The sequence below is a fragment of the Panthera leo genome, chromosome C1 (assembly GCF_018350215.1).
Source record: "Panthera leo isolate Ple1 chromosome C1, P.leo_Ple1_pat1.1, whole genome shotgun sequence".
In the NCBI taxonomy this organism is placed as follows: Eukaryota; Metazoa; Chordata; class Mammalia; order Carnivora; family Felidae; genus Panthera; species Panthera leo.
This window is the reverse complement of record NC_056686.1, coordinates 106,735,845-106,746,532: the sequence shown is the minus strand read 5'-3', so window position 1 is coordinate 106,746,532 and position 10,688 is coordinate 106,735,845. Positions and strand designations below refer to the sequence as shown.

At 41.9% G+C, this 10,688-nt stretch overlaps 1 long non-coding RNA gene across 1 annotated transcript; it reads right to left on the bottom strand.

The window, feature by feature from the left end:
* Window positions 1-426: 426 nt before the first annotated feature.
* LOC122227831 lies at window positions 427-9,998 on the bottom strand. Its single transcript, XR_006206234.1, has 3 exons — window positions 9,866-9,998; window positions 6,817-6,909; window positions 427-1,005 (listed from the first exon to the last, which is right to left on the bottom strand). It is a non-coding gene; the product is annotated as an uncharacterized LOC122227831 (long non-coding RNA).
* Between the last annotated feature and the right edge of the window lie 690 nt (window positions 9,999-10,688).

Sequence of the window (10,688 nt, the reverse complement as noted above, 5' to 3'; positions counted from 1 at the left end):
AAGGACTCAGTCAGGTAGATATGTTCAAGGAGAGTATTTGTCATGGATTTTTGAACCAAGGTCTGAAAACAAGTATCCCTGTGTCACTTCTTTCTTAAGGATGAGATTCCCTCAAGTCAAAAGAGTCTGGAGGCTGAATTTCAGGGCTGGGGATCATAGTGTCCCTAATGAATAGGAAGAAACCTCATGGATGGTGGCAGCAACATCATTGGAACAGGGTCACTCAGGTTTTGGGAGTACCCCATTGCTCCCCTCTGGATCTTTCCTTTCCACAGCCCTCTCAGACGGCCCATGTCTGGGACCTCCCTTGGTGGGAATTTCCCATATATAGCTGGCTCATTCTGGAGTCTGCTTGAAGAATCCAGGTTAATAGGGGCTCCCCAGAACTGAGGATGGGGGCATCGACAAACACTAAAGAGCTCAGGGTGCCAGGAAAGATAGGCTTTATTTTTACATGTTGATAAGGCTTTGGGAAGCAGAGTTTTTTTGTAGCATTCAGGTATTGATGTAGGAAAGAGCCAAGGCCAAGAGGTCTGAAGTTTTTAGCAAAAAGAGGAATTCTTTAAGTACACATCTAGGCATCTTAGTTCAGGAGGAGAATGAGAACAAGGTGCGAGTGAGGAATGTTGTCAACTCCAGGCTCAGCCTTGGCTATGGATGAACCAAAGCTCATCAAAAGCTGCAGCCCCCAAATCCATGGCAACAACTGGAACACCCAGAGGACTCCCTCTCCCAACAGTTGGAAGGCTGAAGTGGGCCTAGACAGACATCCGGAAACCGATGAGACCCCAGAGAGCAGCAGTTTCCGAAGCCAGTGGTACAGCAACTGTGGACACAGCAGGAGGGGACAGGTGGGGGGCAGGGAGCTGGGCAGGGAGCCAGGGCCTGTGGGGCCTGAGGGGCCTGAGCGAGGCACTTCGGTGGACACTTGGGAAGACACTTGGCAGGGAGCTGACACTTCTGCTGGGTTTGCTGGCTGGACATCTTGGGAAAAGTTCAGTTACTCTGAAAAGCAATGCAAAGGTTTTGAAAGTTCAGTGACTATAAACTTAATTTGCATCAGTATTTTTCTCCAGATTCTGAAGTTCTATAACTGATTCTATGACTCCTGGATCCATATCTTTGTAGCAGAGAAGCCCCACTTTCCAGGCATAGGAAAAATCAGGCCAGGGGTCAGTAACTTCTACTGACCTGATTCTCCCAAGACTCTTGACTTCTGAGGCAGCAACTTGGGTAGTTTCCAAAGTATTACCTTGTTTTTATAATATATTCTAATTTATGCATTCTAGAAACCACGTGGTTAGCCTGAGTCCATGGTTATACCACATGTCTTCTTCACCTCCTATTTTTTTTTAATCTTTCTTACATCATGGGCTTGGCCTTCAGTTCTACTTTTCAGCCCTATGTGTGTCTCTTGTCCTAAAAACTAGCTTCCCCCACCCCGACCCCAATCTCAATTAACACTCATCCCTTCCGGGATTGCTGCTTCTGAGCCATCTAATGATTTCTGTGAGCCTGATCTTCCTGAAATTACCAGTTAGTTCCCATTCTCTCCAGCCTAGAGTGGCTTATCCCATTTAGCTATGGTGTGGCAATTCCAGCCATTCCCAAACTGCCATCCGATGAGTAAAGACACTTACCTTGCCTCCCAATGTCAGGCAAGCAATGGATAGGTCAGGGGAAGTGAGGAGACAGTATGGTCTGAGGCCTTTTATACACATCCTGCACTCAACTCAAGAGAATGAGCCATGATAATATGAAAGCTCTTCCCAACCAGGTGGTTATGATGGCAACTTCCCACATTCCTGTGGCTATGTCATTCTACCACTTTATCACTCTGGATCACTACTGGATCCTCATGAGTATTTTTCCAGAACATCCCTTCCCTCTATAAAACTTAGAAGTATTTCCATAAAGATAAGAAGATCATGATTTACAAGGGCATTTACAATGGCCACCCTTGGGAATTGAACTTAGTGTTTCTGCAGGAATCTAATGCAAGCTTTAGATGAAAATCTAAGGCCACTATTGTTGGATCAATCTAGGACAGAGATGGGAGTTTTTGTAGATTCTATTATCAGTTTGAAGCCAATAATCTTAGCACCCCTGGGTCACTACTGAGGGCTTAGTGTATCTGATTCAGATCCCAGGGTGCATAAGGCATCAACCAACAATGTAGCATCATAGAAAGGCCCAGTTGGAAAGGATTTCAGTCTTGTACCTACAATACACACATAGATGAGGAACTGAGCACCAGAGATGGCACAGGAGATGTTCAAAGTTGTGCAGTGTCTGAACTGGGAGCCAGACACCCCTGCCTTTGACCTCAGTCCCTTCTTTTGAACCTGCTTGGTCATTTCCACTAGAATCTACCACCTCTCTGCCCACCAGATCCTTCTTCTTCATGCCACTCCCCACTCATTTGCTTTCTTTAGTTTATTATTTTAACCACTCTGTCACCAATATAATAAATGTTCTTGGTCCTTTGACTTATTAATGCACTTGACTGACAAAACACCAACCCTGGCTAAAACCTTCATGTTATGCCTAGCTGCTATAAAAACAAAAACAAAATCAAAACAGACTCTTTGGCAGGTTGGCATCATCATAAGATCATGACCATCCACTCATGCTGGGCCCCAAACACTGCTTGGTGATTCTATATACTTCTCTGTGTTCACTCCACACACACACATCATGCCTTTTCTCCTCTATGAACCTCCAAAATACTCACTGTTACCTCTAAACAGATGATACTGCCTCTACTCCAAGGGTCAGACAGTAGCTGTCAAATGTGAGGCACTTCAGCTTCCCACTATTGGGTCTTCAATACTACTTATGCCTATAGCCATCCTTTATGATCTCCTTGTTAGAAGAGATATAGCCTCTTTTCCTTTCTAAATACTGTCCCTGCTACTTTGCTCTGGGTCCTTGTGTGTTCAGACTCAGTCATATTAGTTTTTCCTGTGAAATGTTGTCATGATGCCCTATACTCCTATAACACCATTCTTGTATTTATTTTTCAGTATCACTCATCCTGGATAGAATGAAATCTCCATGTTCCTCAGCGCTGGCACAGTGCCTGACATATTGTAAGTGCTCAACAAATATTTGTTGAATGCCAAACTATGGAGAGAGACTAAATGTCCATCGACTGATGAATGGATAAAGAAGATGTGGTATTGGGGTGCCTGGCTGGCTCAGTCAATTGAGTGTCCAACTCTTGAATTTGGCACAAGTCATGATCTCATGATTTGTGGGATTGAACCCTGAGTCAGGCTCTGTGCTGACCATGTACAGCCTGCTTGGCATTCTCTCTCCCTCTCTCTCTGTCCCTCCCCTAATCATGCTCTTTGTATCTCTCAAAATAAATAAATAAACTTTTTTTTAAAAAAAGATGTGATGTCAACAGCATATAAAAAGAATTATTCACCATGATCAAGTAGGATTCATTCCTGGGATGCAGTGCTAGTTCAACATTCACAAATCAATCAATGTGATACATCCCATTAATAAAAGAAAAGATAAGAACCATATGATCCTGTCAATCGATGCAGAAAAGGCCTTTGACAAAATTCAGCACCGTTTCTTAATAAAACCCCTTGAGAAAGTCGGGATAGAAGGAACATACTTAAACATCATAAAAGCCATTTATGAAAAGCCCACAGGTAACATCATCCTCAATGGGGAAAAACTGAGAGCTTTTTCCCTGAGATCAGGAACACGACAGGGATGCCCACTCTCACCGCTGTTGTTTACCATGGTGTTGGTAGTTCTAGCATCAGCAATCAGACAACAAAAGGAAATCAAAGGCATCAAAATTGGCAAAGATGAAGTCAAGCTTTCACTTTTTGCAGATGACATGATACTATACATGGAAAATCCGATAGACTCCACCAAAAGTCTGCTAGAACTGATACATGAATTCAGCAAAGTTGCAGGATACAAAATCAATGTATAGAAATCAGTTGCATTCTTATACACTACCAATGAAGGAACAGAAAGACAAATAAAGAAACTGATCCCATTCACAATTGCACCAAGAAGTATAAAATACCTAGGAATAAATCTAACCAAAGATGTAAAAGATCTGTATGCTGAAAACTATAGAAAGCTTTTGAAGGTAATTGAAGAAGATATAAAGAAATGGAAAGACATTCCATGCTCATGGATTGGAAGAATAAATATTGTCAAAATGTCAATACTACCCAAAGCTATCTACACATTCAATGCAATCCCAATCAAAATTGCACCAGCATTCTTCTCAAAACTAGAACAAGCAATCCTAAAATTCATATGGAACCACAAAAGGCCCCGAATAGCCAAAGAATTTTGAAGAAGAAGACCAAAGCAGGAGGCATCACAATCCCAGACTTTAGCCTCTACTACAAAGCTGTGATCATCAAGACAGCATGGTATTGGCACAAAAACAGACACATGGACCAATGGAATAGAATAGAAACCCCAGAACTAGACTCAGAAATGCATGGCCAACTAATCTTTGACAAAGCAGGAAAGAACATCCAATGGAAAAAAGGCAGTCTCTTTAACCAATGGTGCTGGGAGAACTGGACAGCAACATGCAGAAGGATGAAACTAGACCACTTTCTCACACCATTCACAAAAATAAACTCAAAATGGATAAAGGACCTGAATGTGAGACAGGAAACCATCAAAACCCTAGAGGAGAAAGCAGGAAAAGACCTCTCTGACCTCAGCCGTAGCAATCTCTTAGTCGACACACCCCCAAAGGCAAGGGAATTAAAAGCAAAAATGAACTACTGGGACCTTATGAAGATAAAAAGCTTCTGCACAGCAAAGGAAACAACCAACAAAACTAAAAGGCAACCAACAGAATGGGAAAAGATATTTGCAACTGACATATTGGACAAAGGGCTAGCATCCAAAATCTATAAAGAGCTCACCAAACTCCACACCCGAAAAACAAATAACCCAGTGAAGAAATGGGCAGAAAACATGAAGAGACACTTGTCTAAAGAAGACATCTGGATGGCCAACAGGCACATGAAAAGATGCTCAACGTTGCTCCCCATCAGGGAAATACAAATCAAAACCACACTCAGATATCACCTCACGCCAGTCAGTGTGGCCAAAATGAACAAATCAGGAGACTATAGATGGTGGAGAGGATGTGGAGAAACGGGAACCCTCTTGCACTGTTGGTGGGAATGCAAGTTGGTGCAGCCACTCTGGAAAACAGTGTGGAGGTTCCTCAGAAAATGAAAAATAGACCTACCCTATGACCCAGCAATAGCACTGCTAGGAATTTACCCAAGGGATACAGGAGTACTGATGCATAGGGGCACGTGTACCCCAACGTTTATAGCAGCACTCTCAACAATAACCAAATTATGGAAAGAGCCTAAATGTCCATCAACTGATGAATGGATAAAGAAATTGTGGTTTATATACACAATGGAGTACTACAGGGCAATGAGAAAGAACGAAATATGGCCCTTTGTAGCAACGTGGATGGAATTGGAGAGTGTAATGCTAAGTGAAATAGGTCATACAGAGAAAGACAGATACTATATGTTTTCACTCTTATGTGGATCCTGAGAAACTTAACAGAAACCCATGGGGAGGAGAAGAAAAAAAAAATAGGTTAGAGTGGGAGAGAGCCAAAGCATAAGAGACTGTTAAAAACTGAGAACAAACTGAGGGTTGATGGGGGGTGGGAGGGAGCGGAGGGTGGGTGATGGGTATTGAGGAGGGCACCTTTTGGGATGAGCACTGGGTGTTGTATGGAAACCAATTTGACAATAAACCTCATATATTGAAAAAAAATAAAAAATAAATAAAAAGATGTGATGTGTGTGTGTGTGTGTGTGTGTGTGTGTGTGTGTAATGGAATATCACTCAACAATCAAAAAGAATAAAATCTTGCCATTTGCAACAATGTGGTTGGAGCTGGAATGTATTATGCTAAGCAAAATAAGCCAATCATAGATAGACAAACACCATATGATTTCACTCATATCTGAAATTTAAGAAACAAAACAGATGAACACATGGGAAGGTTGGGGGAAGAGAAGAGAGGGAAACAAACCACAAAAGACTCTTAATGATAGAGAACAAACTGTGTGTTGATGGAGGAAGTGGGTGAGAGATGGGTTAGATGGATGATAGGTATTAAGGAGGGCACTTATTGTGATGAGCACTGGGTGTTTTATGTAAGGGATGAATCACTGAGATCTGCTCCTGAAACCAATATTGCACTGTATGTTAGCCAACTAGAATTTAAATAAAAAATAATAAATATTTGTTGAATGAATTAATGAGTTATTTGTGTTTGAGACAAGGGTCTGCCTCCTTTCACACCTTGAGAGAGGTGTACTTGGGAAGACAGGCACATGTAGCCGGTGTGGGAGGTACTCCCAGGGTGGAGTTACCCATACAAGCTGCAAGAATTTTGCAGTGGATCAGGGCTCTGGTCCTGGCTCTGCTACTGCCTCTGGGTTTCAGAGGAGACTGGATCAGATTATCTAAGTACATCACCAAGCCTATATTTGCACTTATGAGCATCAGACCTCCAAGTGCTGCCTTTCCTGTTTTTCTCTTTTCCCTGAACATATTTTACCTGGGATCAATGTGGAAGTGAACTCAATGAAAAGGAGAAAGATGAAGGCTAGTGTGTATATGGTGATGTGGAATATTGGAAGGTGTATGAAGTTGTTATATGAGATAGCAACTTCATATAGTCTAGTTAGTTCATCCCACTTATCAGACAAATTCCTTACTTAACTTCTTGTCTGGTTGTACCAAAGCAGAGAATTATGTATATATGTGACTCACCTAATTGCTCTTCTCCTATTTGCAAATGTGAGCTCTTGAAGTCCTGATCAGCAGGGATAGGCAAAGTTATGTTCCTTCCATGCATGGTCCCCACTAAAATATTGCAAATAATTTCCAAAGGTTGTAAAACATTGTTCTATTGGATTGACTCAATACCACCAATGAACCACTGGTTCAATGAAGAAAATTATTTATCCTAACAGAAATTTTTTCTTATAGTAACTTTGCAAATATCACTTTAAAGACATTTATTTACTGAGTGATGGTTATGTGCAGGGTTTTGTGAATTCAGAGAAGATTAAGATTCTTCTTTGTCTTAAGATGCAAGTGGGATAATAAAGGGAAATACTGGGAATTAAAATTTATTCTAAAACCATCAAACATGTTATTTGCATTATCACAATATATCAGCTCTATGAGTTTCTTAATGTTAACCCCACTTTACAGATTAAAAAAGACTGTGGCCCAGAAAGAGAGTGAGCACTAGTCAGGAAGTGAGAGGAACTGGTATTCTAGATAGAGGGAAGAGAAGCACAGGCATAGGCATGGAGATGTGTAGGGGCATGATCGTTTCTGGAAACAGATGGGCCATAATATTTGGTAAGAGCATAGTATTGGGCACTAGCTGGGTAGAAAGAAATGAAGGGCCCAGAACATCAAGAGTTTTACTTATTGGGTTATATACTTTAGCCTATAGATCAATGGCTTCTAAATTATACTGCTTGGAACCCGGTTGTCAAGGATGTTCAAACATCAGCTCTTCCAAGAGCCACACCTCTGGGTAGAGTGAGTTGATCTGTGTTGCTCCCCTTCCAAACTTGTTCCCTGCCTCTTCCATTGTCTATTGCATCAGCTCCATGTCTTTACATGTCATGGAAGCTGGAAGATGAATCTTGGAATCGGAGCACTGGCATCTTGACCATGGGTATGCTATTTAATATTTTTTTGAGATTCATCTTTTTTTAAATCTGTATAATGGGATTAATAATAAGAACCTCAGAAAGTTATTGTACTGTGATAATGCAGATAACGTTCTACAGATAGTAGTTTGGAAATACATTTTAATTTCTTTCCTTTCCTCAACATCATGTCCCATCATCACATGGGGGTCCCTAAACTTTTTGAGTCACAAAAATTAAAATATCACAAATACTTAGTTCTTGACTAATTGGGCTGCCTGGGATGGGGATCATGAGCAGAAAACACTCTGGGCTTCTGACTTACCCCCGTTGCAGAGTAATTATACCTGTACCTGCTTTATATATTGAAGGTATACATTCAATTTATTTTTTTAAATTTATTCATTTTCGAGAGACAGAGCATGAAGGGGGAAGGGGCAGAGAGAGAGGGAGACACAGAATCCGAAGCAGGCCCCAGGCTCTGAGCTGTCAGCACAGAGCCCGACGTGGGGCTTGAACTGACGAACTGCGAGATCATGGCCTAAGCCGAAGTTGGACACTCAACCGACTGAGCCACCCAGGTGCCCCAGGTGTACATTCAATTTAATTTGAAAACAGTATCATGCTGCTTTAAATGGTTTGACCAAGACAATCTGGGCATCCCTGACCATTTAAGCAACAGAAGAACCTGATAAGATTTACATTTTAGAAAGATCACTCAGCTCAAGTGAACTTAAGTGTTATGATTTAGTTACTCAAGAAGATGAAGTCCGTGGTGAATGTCCAGGCTACAAGTTTAATGCAAGGATTAGAGATGGACGCAAGTGAGCTAGCTCTTTGTTAATGAGCTTGTAGACAAGGGACCAGTTGGAGGGTTACTGAAGGGTCTTTACTTGGCTGAGTTCAGTCTGGACATAGCCCATGTATTCCTGGATTCTGTTCTTATCAATTGAAGCACTTCCTAACCATCCTGCCTACTTGAGGAATCAAGCATGCTATAGATTCCTGCTTGTCTTAGGTGTGCCCCTTAATAGAAGGGTGAGACCAGCCTTGGCATGCATGAAATTCAGATTCTTATCAAGCTAATTCCCAAGTGATGAAAGAACGGAAAACAAGGATCTTCCTTTTGCAAGAGTAGTCAGACCTTTGAACAATCTTCCTATAAGCCAGAATCCCAGTGGGCAAGCAGACATATGGGTCTGACCCTGGCAAACATCACTGAGAGAGGATTCATGGTTCTTCCAAAGGCAATGGGATTTATACCTGGCTTGTTCAAGGACTAATGTTGCTTTTGCTTCTCTTGGGGTGGAGGGAACAGTCATGACCCATGTTCAATGACCTGGCCCCATTGGTCTCAAGCCATCCCAATTAGTGTGTAAAAGAGAGAGGACAAGACTAACTCAGCATGACACATTCCCATCACTTCCATGAGGTGGCCTCAAAAGTCAATCACCGTCCCTTATCTGTATAGTGTGGGCTACAGACATAGGCCTACTATATATAATATGGTGGTTAAAACAAATGCTTATGACCAAGGAAACCAACACCCTGCCCAGCACTGAGTAGGTGTTCTGTAAGCTGTAGTTACAATGTAAGTATGATCATTATTGACTGAAGTCCTGCATATTTCCCAGCTTCTGAGTCCTGTTCCTGTGGCACTGGTGGGGGGGCATACACCAAGATCATCTGGTAATGGTATTATAGCCCCTCTTTTCTCTCATATATCCAACTGCAGAAAACTCCCTTGGATTGAAGTAGCAGGTTGTCCCTGGAGCACAGGCCTGGTCCTGACACTGAGGCATGAGTCATTTGCCTTATCTAGGCCTCAGGGTCTCCATTTGTGAAATGAGTGTTTGCTGCTGTTGTTTTTATCTTGTTCCCTGGCATAATCATGAGAGACCTCTGTGCTTGGAGCTGTCAGATCACACTAGATCCTGGGTGACATGATGAGTTATCATCCTTAATAGTTGTAAGGATCCTTCTACTATGTAACAAATGTTAAGATATACATATAGGCTATACATATAGGCTATAATGCCTCTTTTAACCCCAGGCTTTACCCTGGCCCCTCAGCTGACTTCAGTGAGTGGGACAATAGCTAAACCATCTTGTTGTGTCTTGTGTTTACAAATGTCACCATCAAACAATACCTTTTAGTCTTAAGATAGGAAGGGTTGAAGAGTGAGGTCACTTTGCCTGTCTTCTTCCTATAGACACTGATCCCAAAAAAATACTTCTAAATCTTCCAAGAAAGTAGGGCCCACAGCCTATAGTGACAGAGCTTTCTTGCTCCTGTGTGACTTCATTCCTCTCTTCTGATGTCATAGTAAGTACCTCCCACCAGGCTTCACAGGACAGCCCTTTGGCTCCATCATCTTCCCATTCTTAAAGACTGCTGTAATAATAATATCTCTGACTCATCACGACACCATGCTAATGACTTCACTATCATTCTCCCCACTGTGCCAAAGGAAGATAACTCAGGAGACTGTATTTTCTATCCTGCAATTAACACATCTTCAGAATCATCAGAGAAGGATAGGGACTATGAAAACCTTTTACCACTGCAACTACTGATCCAATAATTATCTTTACCTAGGAAGGCCACTACTATAAAATATGAGCATAGGGGGCGCTCATTAAGACTTAGGCAAGTTCCTCAGACTTTTTGTGCCTGCACTATCATCTGTGACATCAGGACTTTCTGTTCTGTTATTCTGTGAACGTATAGTTCTCAGCCATTCATACTTTCAGAGACAGTGGTCACCCACCTCTCCCTAACATTTGTACCACATTTCATATGATTTATTTTTGCCTCTTAACAACCCTGTGGGGTGGATATCACCACATACGGAAAAACTGAGCATTGGAGAGTTTAAGAGCAAGTGCAGATCACACAGTTTCTTGTTTCTGAAGTGATAGGGCCAACCCAGCAAGGATTGCTTGAAACAAGGAAGTTGTTTTTCAGTCTTG